A 12,205-nucleotide genomic window follows, 5' to 3' on the forward strand; every position below is an offset into this window, starting at 1 on the left:
CTTTTTGCCCTATTTCTTCACTTCACTTTCCCAAATAAGTCTTCATCACTGTGTGAATGCAACTCAGCCACATACTGTAAGGAGAGAGCAAAGCTCCTGGAGCTAATCACACAATTTCTCTTACTTTGGGGGGTGGGTGGGAATTGTGGCCTTGAGGTTTTTTTCCCAAATATCTGGAAGACACTCCAGTAGCATTTGCAGGGTCACAGAAATGTTCTTGTTTAGAAACCTGAGGGTGTAGTGCAAGTAACAAAAACAAGGAATAACTGGTGGCAGACATACAAACTTGCGAAATGGAGACCTTCTTTGTGTCCTTCAGAAAAAAATCTGTCTCGAGCTCAGTGCTTGTCAGAGATTAACTTCCTTCCATCAGGCTCCACTGGGCTTTGCACTGGGTCCAGGCAGTGGCCCTGCAGAGAGGTGAGTACTGGTTCTTCTGAAGTAATGCAGATATAAGCACGTTTGTGTAATCATGTGCCAGCTAACTTGCTCAACCCTGAACCCAATGCTTGGGCTGCTAATAAGCCAGTGTGTCAGGCAGAGCATTGGTAGGTTGTCATCACCCTCTTCCATTTTGCAGTGGCTGTGATGTGTGTAGTCCTTTGCTGCCACTGCCAGTAAGGAATACTGCAGCTTTTCAGCCTTAAAATTAGGCAAAAGCATGTTCTTTGTTTGGGAGGGACAGGAGTTTGTCGCCAACCCGAACATAAAAATAACTCTGCTTCTCTGATATATGTACCTAAAAAGCAAGTCTTTCAAATAGGTATAGCTCTACATATGCTATTACCAATGGACAACGTCTGTTTTTGAGAGAAAATGAAGCTGTTTAATGTTCTTTTATCTGGACCCATTTAATTCATGCTTCCTAAACTCCAGCTGTCCTTTTAATATAGCTTTCACAGTCATCAGCAATGCTTCAACATATTTCTTTGGGGAATTCTTCTTGTGCTGGTTTAGACTTAAAACAAGCACAAAATGATCCCATATTGGAAAAAAAGCTGTGTAAGCTAAAACTTGTTTGCAAGATTCCCCTCTTTATGCTTGTTTCAAAGGTATTTCTTTTTCCATATCAACAATGTACCACAGTAGTGCCTGTTTTATAATGGTAAATCCTTGGAATTTTAATAGTCTACCACAAGTGCCTGCTCTTTCTTTTGTCCTCTGATGTGCCTTGATCAAGAGCTGCCACATAACATATTGTATTGATTATTTCTTCATCTATGAAGCTGTACATTCAGCTCAGCACTTAATCATTCTGAGGCTGGGTTTTCTGTCCTTGACACAAGGACAATGTGTTTAAAACTTCAAAAATTAGAAGTTTTAATGCCAGGGTTGAGTGAAGTGATAATAGTTAACTTTTCCCCTTCTGGTTACCTTTCAAATCTGAAAATCTGAGCGCTTCCTGAAATTAGTATGACTTTTTCAGCTCTGATCTTGTTAGCTGCTTCCTAATTTGTTTAGTACTTGTATTTCTTACAGTTTTTATTTATGGTTGCAGTTGGTATCTGCTCTAACAACTGTTCCCCCTCCCTCAGAATTCCTCTAGTGCTCTCATCCCTTTTGCAACAGAAATTCAAGTATGTAAAAATTATGCCACCTCTGCAGCACCAGCAAAGATAACTAGGCAGGGATTCAAGAGAGATCAAATAAATCAGATTAACCTACAGTATTCCTGTGGTGTTTTTGCTGAAGAAAGTTAGGCTATCATGCCCATCCCTGAGTTTCACATTTTCTCTTGTTCATAAAAGCAGAATTTTCCCTAGGAGAGTGGCTTTATTTTTCTAGGCAGGAAGCACCTGAAAGAAAGTGCTTAAAACTGTGGGAGTTGGTTCAAGTATCACAGGTGAGGCTCATGTATGAGTTTGGCTTTTTAAAAAAAAAAACATATTAAGATTTTTCTGTTCAGAGCTTTTGTATCCAACCACTGACTCTTATTAACTAGAAATTGAGGAGCAGCTGTCAAATATGCATCGGGGCTGGGAACCCAGATCAAACAGCAAGTATGGTACAGGAATATGCTGACCTTCTACTTCTTTCAAAGTTTCTTCCCTGTCTGAACCTTGCTAGTCTGAAATGCTCAAAAATCATGAGGTAAGTAATGTAGGCACTCTGAGGCTACAGAGTCCTGAATCTTTTATAATGCATATTGGATTACTTGGTTGGTTCTTGAGATACTTTCTCAGGGGCCACTTATAAGTTGTTCACTGTGTTCATGGAGGACTGAAACTTCCTTTCCCATCTCCAGCAATTTCAGGAACAGAAATTTTAGGAAGAATGCTAGGCTTGTGATAAAACATTAAGGTCAGGGACAACCAGGAAAATAACATTTGTAGATACTGGAGCTGACCATGCTCCTGTTCTGCTGCAGTGCCCTTCTTGGTGTATCCCATGTAGCCTGTGGAGCTCCCCCTGTGCTGGTAGGACCCCAGGTCTGCTTGTGTACAGAAACCCTCAAGGTAGACAAGCTGGATAAAATTAAAATATGTTGGCATCAGTTGGGTTTAGAGCTGATGTAGTTTACCTTCTATCCAGTTAAATGCAGGCTACTCATTCACTACTAAGAAACCTTCCTTTAAATTGGGTTAGTGATAGGGGGCTTTCATATATCACTTCCATGTTTTGCTGCAGTACATTGGGACCCTGGTGGAAAGAACATTTCTTGGGTGGGTGCTAGAGACAAACAGCTCTTTTTTTCTTTTTTTGGCATAAATAGTTGAGGACAGAGAGGAGCAAGCTGTTTTTTTTAAAATGTGTTTGGATTGAAAGTGTGTTGCACCCCAACCAATTATACTTCCAATTATACCCCCCCTTTGGGGACAGGAAGAGGCTGTAAAATGCTGGGCTGTCTGCAAATCATGGAAGTCTTTGAGTTTTTCTCATTGTTAAAAGGGTCACTTACTGAGAGCAAACAACTCTAATAAATGAATGGTAGTTGATGCTCAAAATTTGGCAGAAAGTTTCAGAGCTGGGTAATGGCATTTGGGAGATGGATCCACAGCTTTCTATGCCACATGTTTGTAGGTTTGGGGGAGCAAACTAACATGACAACATTTTCATGATATCCTTTTTCTGTAAATGACAGATTAGGTATGTGGTTCAGTTACCCACACATCTTTCCCATACAATCTGGGACTGTTACACTGCTGAGGGGAAAGACAGATAACCAGTGGTTGCTTTCTGTACAGAGCTTTGGACATGGATTATCTTATAAAAGAACTGTATGAGTGCTGCTGGGAGTTACTCAAAATAAACTCTTATCTTATTCTCCAGTTCATGGGACCCCCCCCTGCTCCCCTTAGGGTAACACAGGGAATCAGAAGGGTTCCTGGAGAAGGAACAGGGCTGCATGGAAGGGCAGGTGATCCTGCTTGTTTGTCATGTGTTGAGCAACTCACAGCTGAGCAGAGGTAAGTGCTTGTAACTCATTTCTGTGACAGTGCTCAGAAGACTTGAAGTTATTTATTTAGGGATAGCAAATGAGTGAACCCTTATATTCAAAGTAAATACCACAAAATATTTTTTTCCCTATTTGTTGGCATTATTGAAACAGTACTGAGTTCTCTACTTTGTCTGTTGTTCTGGTGCCCAGTCAGCTTGTCGCAGCCTGAGGTTTCCGTCCCATCCATCCTCTTCTGACCTAAATATCTCTTGCTGTCTGCCATTTTGTTGTCTGACTGTCTTCTGCTTTGCAGATCTTGGAGAAATGTTTTCCATAAGAGGGTATAAGACAGCACTTTTCATTATCCCACTTCCATGACAGAAACTGGCTGTCAATTCCTACTGCTTGCACTATCCCTACGTGGATCGTGACAGTGTACTAGCCATCACTGCTTTGGGAAAGAGAAGGGTTCCAGTGAGCACAACCTGTCTACTCGTTCCCGTTGGGACTCGGGTAAAACATTCAGATCCTCACACACTCATGCAGAGGCTGCCTAAAGTGGCATCAGCAAGTCCCACGACTGAAAGCCCAGACATGGGTAGTGCTCCCTCCTTGTACATGTCTCAGATGGGCATGTCACCGGTGCTTAGTCAACAGCAGCGTCAAAAAGCAAGGAGCCGCACTTCCTCTCCTCTTCACACAGCTCTTGACAGTCAATGTACCAAAAGCTTTGTGTACTAGACAGTCTGTTGCCAGTAGGAAAACAAACATGATTTCTCCTGCATCTAATATTAGGTCACATTGTCAAAACAGATTGTGGTGATTCAATCTGAGGAAGGAAAGAAAAAGTCTTTATCTCAAGTCCTGGTGCCCTTTATAGCTTTGACAGCAGAGCTTCTCTGGACAGCAGTTGTTTCCTAAAAAAGACGCTGCTAGTATTTAATGGTATATCAGTATTCTTCCTTCCTTATTTCTTGATTTCTAGTTTCCTAAAGGAGTGGAGTCGGTCCTTTTAGCAGCTGACATGTCAAAAGCATCCAGGAGGAGACTACAGGAAGCTGGCAGTGACTTGGAAAAATGAAGCAAATCTGCAGGGAGTCTCTTGGCTGATTCAGTGGCTTTCTAACATCTTTCCCTCCCAGCTGGACCTGCCTCCTGGTAGCAAAGGTCCCGTCTAGGCTGAATGCATCAGAAGCAGAAGCTGCACACTGACCTCTTTAATTTGTGAGGATTAATGCGTTTTACTGTTTAAGGCAAACACGTAAATGAATGCTGAGGAGCCTTGCTTGTGTTTCTCTGTCTTTTTCTCTCCTCCATCACATCTTACTTGCTCACTGGCAGGAATCATAAATAATGTAGTCTTTTAAAAATACCTTTGAAAAAATTAAAATTGATGTGAACTGTGTAGTATAAGATCACTTGTGAGGGGGGCTATGGCAGATGTAACAAGTGGGAATCCTGCTGAGGGACTGTTGTTGTTTGGGTATGTTTCAAAGGTTTAGATAGGATTAAGGTACTTCTTATTAGTAATGGGAAAATAATCTTTATCCCTCCAGAACATTAGACATACAGTATTTTTTATGCCACAGAGGAATACTCTATGGGAAAATATAAAATACTTATAGTCTAAATAGTCTAGCTTGAAGCTCGCCAGACTAACTGAGGGTTTTCTCTTACTAACAACACTCTGCTTATTCTGCTGCAAGCTTGTTAAGGCCAATGGCTGAGACATTTGTAATTAAGTACTGGTTTGAAGGGCCCTGATTTACCAGTGTTCCAGCATGGGGCACTTTAAAAGGACCTTTATTTAAAAAAATAACGACTCTCTTCACAATGTTTCTCACGTGGAGCACTATGACTTTGAGGCTCCCAACTTATGGCCATTCTTGAAAATCTTCTGGATATTGACAAGGTGAATTAATAGTGTACACCTATTTAGGCACTGCCTGTGACTTCTTGGTGCTATAGCAGTAAATAAAAAAATAAAAAGCCAGGCATTATGGTTACATAAACTGCCTTTTTCTGACAGGGTAATGTTAAAATCTGATTTGTATAGCAGGCAGTGGGCTTTTTTTGTCCTATAAAATTAATGGGTTAAATTAAAAAAAAACCTCCCAAACCACCTTCTGTTACCCCCACAACTCTCTTTACATTATGTTACCTGCTGCATTTTAAAATGTTTGTTTAACACTGACCACTGCTTCCTCCTTTGTCCCTAATCTGTCTGCAGCACTTTCTGCTACTTGAAGGGGGGGGAGAGGCATTTCGGTGTGTTTACGTGCCTCAGTTCAGGGCATATGAAACTCTTTGCTGCAGAGTGTGGCCTTCCTGGCGTGTGCAGCAGAGCAAGGTCATCAGCAGCAGGCTAAGGAAGGGAATAAATCAATGAACCAAGCAGAGGCAGTCACTGGTAACTAGCTATGAATAAAGAGAAGGGCTTAGGTATGCAATGTTCACTGTCAGCAAAGAGAGCTTGAAATCCTCAAGCCAAATGGTGCATTTCTGAGCTCGGGGTGAGGCTTGGAAGAAGCCTGAGTTGTTATCGGATCTCAGAATGCTGTGGCCTGAGTGAAGGTCAGCTTCAAACAATGTTTGCTGACAAGTGCAATAGATGAGTTGCTGTGTGAGCTGGCTTTAATGGACTTGAATGAAATAAGAAACATTGGACCCTGAGTGTTGTTAAGGGGGTTAGTGTATGAAGCCATTAACTCTTGGGTTTGTAGCCCTGCTGGTTTTGCCTGGCTGGGAGATGGCAGAAAACCTCGGAGGGGCTCTTTCTGACCCAGCTGGGAGGGAAAAGAACCGGAGTGCCTGACTGCAAGGTTTCCAGCCCAGTGGGCAACTTGAAAAGTGCTTGATTCAAATGCACTATTAAAATACTACAGCTGCTCTGGGAAGGAAGTAGCATGTGTGGGGTTTCTTGGGTCCTTAATCTGTTTTTAGTTTCATGTATTGTTCTTTTTTTAAACTGGCTGCTCTGGCTATGTAACGCTGCCTTGGCATGCCTCCTTTCAGATGTTGCCAGCCTATGCTGGACTAGGGCTTGACCCAGCTCAGTAGAAAGGCCAAATAAAATAGTTCTGACCTGGTACAGAGCAAGCCTCACATTGCTCCTGCCGTGCTTGCCCCTTGGGGCACTCCACTATGGGTGTCCCCATGGGTCTGGTGGCTGTCTTTGCCTTCCCTTGCCCACACACTGACCCCTCCTGCTTTGGCAGCCTTTCTTTGCCCCACAGGGGAGGGCAGCTTGACCTGCCTCCTGCCACTGAACCCCCTCCTCCTGCCCAGGTCTCTGTTCAGCTGTGGCATCTCGGCACCGTTCAGCAGCGCGAGGAAGGCGCGCAGGTCTTGGGTTGAGCTGAGGGCTGGTGCTCACAGCCAAGAGGCTGTGCAGCATCACCCTGTGTGAAATTACAGGGATTTCCCAAGCTATTACTTCTGTGATGTACCTGGGTGTTGTTCTGGGGATTTCATCTGTTTGGAAGGGAGGCAGTCGCAATACAAATGAGCTTGGCTGCAATGAAGAAAAAATGCAGTCGATAAGGGATCTTCTCAGCTCTGCAAACTGGGATTTAAGCTTGCTGTTCTGCTAGCAGCCTCCTCTGTGGCCTTAAAGTTGCTTCTGCGCATCAGCCCCCCTTGCAGTAATGGTCCAGGACTGGTTTTGTCACAGGGGTATTGTCAGGATAAATGCAGCTGAGGCAGGAAAGCATCGTGGAGATGTGAGCCACTTGACTGTCTTGGATCGAGTGCGATAAACAGGATGTGTAACTCGCCCACGCAGTTTCACCTTGAAGTAAATTGTCTTAGCATGCCTCAAAACTCTATTGATATTTTAAAGCAGAAAACAAAACCAACCCCGAAGTCCAGTGTATAGAGACAAGAAAGGTTATTTTTAATGGTGTGGGAAGTGCTGTACTTACAAGGCTAATGCTACCTACAGTGTGTGCCTTGCATTGTGCTTAACAGAAGCAGAGCCCTCTTGGGTTATGGAGCTGAAGGGGAATAGCAAGCTGGTGTCCTAATAATTCCCATGTTACTATTTTTAAAGTTCTGCCTGTGTTGTCTGTAGTGTTGTTACCCAGCAGTGCCTTATGATGCCAGGTTACTTAAGGCAAAGTTGGTGTTTCCACTTACGACTGTATTAATTTTATGGCTTTTTGTTTGCTTTTTTTTCTCCCCTCTTTTACTTACATTATAGTCTTACGCTCTTGTACATAAAAAAATAGTAATAATCTTGTAGCCAGAAACTTGAATTTGCCAAAGCTTTTGTTGTCTGATTCAAATACTCGGAGTTGTAACTGACAGAGTCCCAGCACCCTCCAGCTGCATTTTGTGACCTTAGTTGTTGTGGGTACACAAAATGATCTCTGAGTTTTTTTTTTTTGCTTAATGCTTTCCTAATCGGTTTCTATGTGCAAACACCACTGAACATGTACAGGCAAGCTGACAGGTCAAATAATTATAGGCACGAAGGTCCTTTTCTGTACACCTGCCCCAGTCTGTGGCAGAAGCTCGCAGGGAGGCACGGTCTGCTGCTGTGGGGCTTGGTGAAGCCTCTGAACTGCTGGTGGGACTGCCTGGGAAGTCTAGCTCCCTTGCAAGGGCTCCAGCAATACATATTGACTACCGTGAGGATGCCTGTGGAAGGAGAGCTGCTGAACAAGCAAACAAGACAGTAATAAAAGCTGAAACATTTGTCAGAATTCCCCTGGAAGAGAGGGTATTTTCTGCAGGAGTGGGGAAGGTTGATCTACAGCTTGTCCTCTGCAGTAACTGTCTCTTACCCCTTTGATGCGCAGGGAGATGTCAGCATGTCCAATGCTGGTCAGCCTGTGGCACCGTGATAAAGCATCACTTACCCAGAGGTGGCACGACTGCCTGCCTGCTGCTGCGCTTCCCAGGTGTGTGGAGCAAATAGGGAAGGGGGAGAGCTGAAGGGGACAGCTCATTTTTGGAGTCATAGGGGCAGAAGGTGTGAGAGGGAGAGGAGGGAGGTGTGAACGGAGAGGTCCTTACGTGTTGAGCTGTATCACCGCAGTCTCAAAAGCCCCTTACTGTAGTGTCCCATGTGCCTGCACACAGAAGTGTAATATAAAGGTTATACTAATGTGCTATTCCAAGGGTTTTTTAAATTATTAAGACAACTGAACCTGCACAGCAACAACTGAACCTGCTGTTAGATGGTACCTCATAAGACCTTTTTAAATATTTAGTACTTGCTAACAGAATGAAGCAAACAAACAAGAGTTGCTAAAGGGTTGAGGATATGCTTAATTTTTAAACAGTTGAAAACAAATCAGGCAACATTTCAGAAGACAAGTGCACAAAGGCTGTTTGCCTCATACCGGGCGGTCTGCGTGGCGATAGGAGACCATCTGGCTGGTCTGGGTTTCTGTGTGGGGCTGACTGATCAGTTCAATGGATGGTGCTATCAGAACGTCAATCCTGTAGACTCAGCTGCTCAGCAGCTCCTGGATTTATCTTTTTGGTCGGCCACCCTGGGAACCAGGCACTTTCCTTTCTAAAGATGCATCTGCTGTGGGCAAATCTCGCTGTGGTATGTCCTTGTAGACCTGAGCTGGAGATCGCGCTCTGCCAGCTTCCCTCTATTTTCCCTTCTGCGTGGGTGGATGTTGCCAAAGTGAATGGATAGTGATCGCACTTCCTCCAGGCAAAGAAAATAGAAAACATTCCCTAGCAGCTTTCTTAATTCCTTATTCCAAAGTCCTGTTTATCTTATCAATATTCATGGTACTCTCTATATTTTTCAGGATATCTTGCAGGCCACTGGGAGACTAAGTAGGTTCAGGAAAGCACTGTTCTCATTAGGGATTGCAAAGCAACCGAACAACTTGCCCAAGATCACGCAGAAAACACAGGGCAGGGTCTTTGCCTCTAAGCTTGCTGGATTTATTGTTCTCCCTGGCTGCTGCCACAGGAGCTCGGCACGGTGTCCCTCCGGCTGTCGCCGGTGGCATCCAGAAACAGCGAGGGGCAGATGTCTGCGCTGCTTTACAGCAGCAGGGCGGGAGGAGTGAGTATGACTTAAGGATCTCAGTCCTCCAGGAAAGGCTGGTGACTTTTGTAGCAGGTAAAAGAGTAATCTTGGGTCCCTGCTGAGAAGAAGCAACAAACCCAACACCCAGCTCAGGCCTGGATGCAGAAGCAGATCTGCTTAGAGCATCTCCTGTCTGTCCACTGAAGCCAAGGGGCAGGAGTAGCTCTCCCAGAGCCCTAGAAGGCTGATGGCTCTGTGGGTAGACTGAGGACATGCCTGCACGTGCGGCTGGACTGCCAAACACGGGCTGCCCAGGACCGCTGCTGGCCGTGGGGACAAGGGGTGAGGTTAGCGCAGAGGGTGAGGGAGTCAGCGGGCCCAAGGGAAATGCTGCACTTGAGCCTGGTGTCTCCCCGCGGCAGGAGGAAAGATAATGTGTGACACTGAATTGTGCTGGAATAACGTGGGTATGGATGAGAGCTTATGTCAAGCCAGAAGAGCAGTATCTGAGAAGAAAGATGAAGATAAGAACTGATTGCGTGCGAGAGAGATGCAGGGGAGCAGCATGTGTGTGAGGTAAAGGAGGGGAAATAAAGGGAGAGGGAGCTTGAGAGGCAGGCAACAGCTTGAGGTCAAATGAGAAAAAGTGGAGCAGCATACAGGCTAAGCGATATTAGATATAATAAAAATCCAAATAGAAAACTCAGCAAGGGCTAGAGAGCATAAAATGAGGTGTGGCAGGGGGGAGAAGATTAAGGTCATGGAAATAAAGTAAAAATCACTAGGGCTGCAGAAATAGTGGAAGATAACACAATAACATTAAACAGAGCAAGTGTGCACTCATTTACTTGGATAGATCAATGTTATATTTATTTGGGCAACACAAATAACACTTCAGGTTGCTTAAAAGGATTATATGGCTCTGGCCAGAGCATAGTGAGTGCTGGCTGTAATAGATGACAGTAAATAATTGTAATTGGGAAGGCTAGAGTTACTAATTATTAAAATTTCCTGACCCTGTTCATTATAAGATCCTCATTTCAGTTACTTATAACTCTAAGAACCTGTGACTGGGCTGTAATTTTCCATACCAGCTGTCTGCCTCGGGCTGAATGTCTTTGAAAAACAGCATTTCAAGATAACTGGGATGAAACTGGGAGCATGCAGGAGGTGGAAGTGGGGACAGACAATAGAAGAGGAGTATAAAAGCTTGTGTGCCTGAGGACAAAATCAAGACAAAAGCCCAACTGGAGCTAAGACTTGAGACAGACTTTAAGGGTAACAAGGAGGAATCCTGCAGGTATACTAGCTGCTAAAAGAAATCCAGGGTAAATATGGATCTGCTTACAGATGGGGGAGGCAGCCTAGCAATGGTTGACATAGAAGAGGCCGAGGTGCTCAAAGTACTTGAAAAATAATCACAAAGATGAAGGACCCAAACCTCTCCCAGTAGTGCCAGGCAGTATATCAAAGGGCAATGCCCATGGACTGCACCATGGGCTGTTCGGGTTGGACCTGAGGAAAAATGAGAGTGGTGCTGCATAGGAAAAGGTACCCAGAGAATATCTGGAAGTTTTTGGGACTGAGTTAGACAAAGCTGCAAGTGACTTGATGTGGCTTTGGAGATAGCCCTGCTGTGAGTGGGGGACGGACTGCCTCCCAACCAGCATCTCCTTCATGCTGCAATGCAGCAGTGGAAAACGTTGCTGTGACTATGCTGGAAAAAGGTCTAGTGACTCTTTATCTGAGAAGCTTTAGTATCTCTATCTTAGCTCTGAGAGGAAAAAGAGGTCAGGTTTTAGGTCATGAGTAGAGGACCCAAAGCACTGTCCACCAAAGCAGTTTTTACTTCTAAGCCCATAATGATAACCCAAGTTTTTATCTTTTACAATTCTTCTGCTGTCAGGAGGCATGTGGGAAAGCCTTGGGCAAAATGTCCCATCTTCCCTGGTGTGGCAGATGTTAAAAGAAGCAAACCAGGTTTGGCTCTCAGTTGTGCTTCTCTTTTGAGTGGCAGCAGTCAGCTGCATGTCTAAATTCTGGCAGGGTTTGTACATATTTTTCCCCATTTGACATCTGAGTGTTTGACATGCTCAGAGATCTGATAAGGATGACAGCCTTGAAAAACACTGGAGGAAGTGACTAATTCTTTTCCCAGAGCAGGGATTAAATTGTGCCTCGTGGAAAAATAAAGGGAAAAACAATATATTGAATAACTGCAAAGTGAAACCCAACTATTCTGTGCAGTAAATAAGGGAAGAGTCTTGTGGAAAAAAAAAAGTGGTCACATCATAAAGACTGTTTAGTAAATGAAAACAACTGGCAGAAGTGATGTCTTTTTTTTTTTTTTTTCCTCAGGTTTCAATCACCAGTGTAGTGCTTGGTGTCAGGTATGCAGGAAAGCTCTCTGCAGCAGTCTTTCACACCAGGCTCTAGTTTGCCCCAAAACCAGAAGAGCATCTTGCTAAAACTGGGCTGGTGTATTTGTAGATCCCCTTTTAATTTAGCAGGCACTTGAGGAATGGGTGTAGACAAACAGGCAGTGTATCTGTATATCTCCTGTCCGTGGGGCAGAAACATTGCTGATGTAGTTATAGGAATTCAGAGAAGTGGTTTCGAATGTAATATGAGAGAGAGAGACAGAGCCCAGCCAAACAAGATGAAGATCTGAAGCTTAGCACAGAGTTGCTGCCTCCCAGAATATCACTTTTGGCCATCCCACCGGAGGGAAAATCCTTATGTGGGTTTAAAGTTGGGAACCAGGGCAGGAGAAAATATGTGGTTCTTGCAGCGGAGAAAAATCTCCAGAGGAACTCCTGGGGGTC

This window comes from Haliaeetus albicilla, chromosome 7 (assembly GCF_947461875.1).
Source record: "Haliaeetus albicilla chromosome 7, bHalAlb1.1, whole genome shotgun sequence".
NCBI lineage: Eukaryota > Metazoa > Chordata > Aves > Accipitriformes > Accipitridae > Haliaeetus > Haliaeetus albicilla.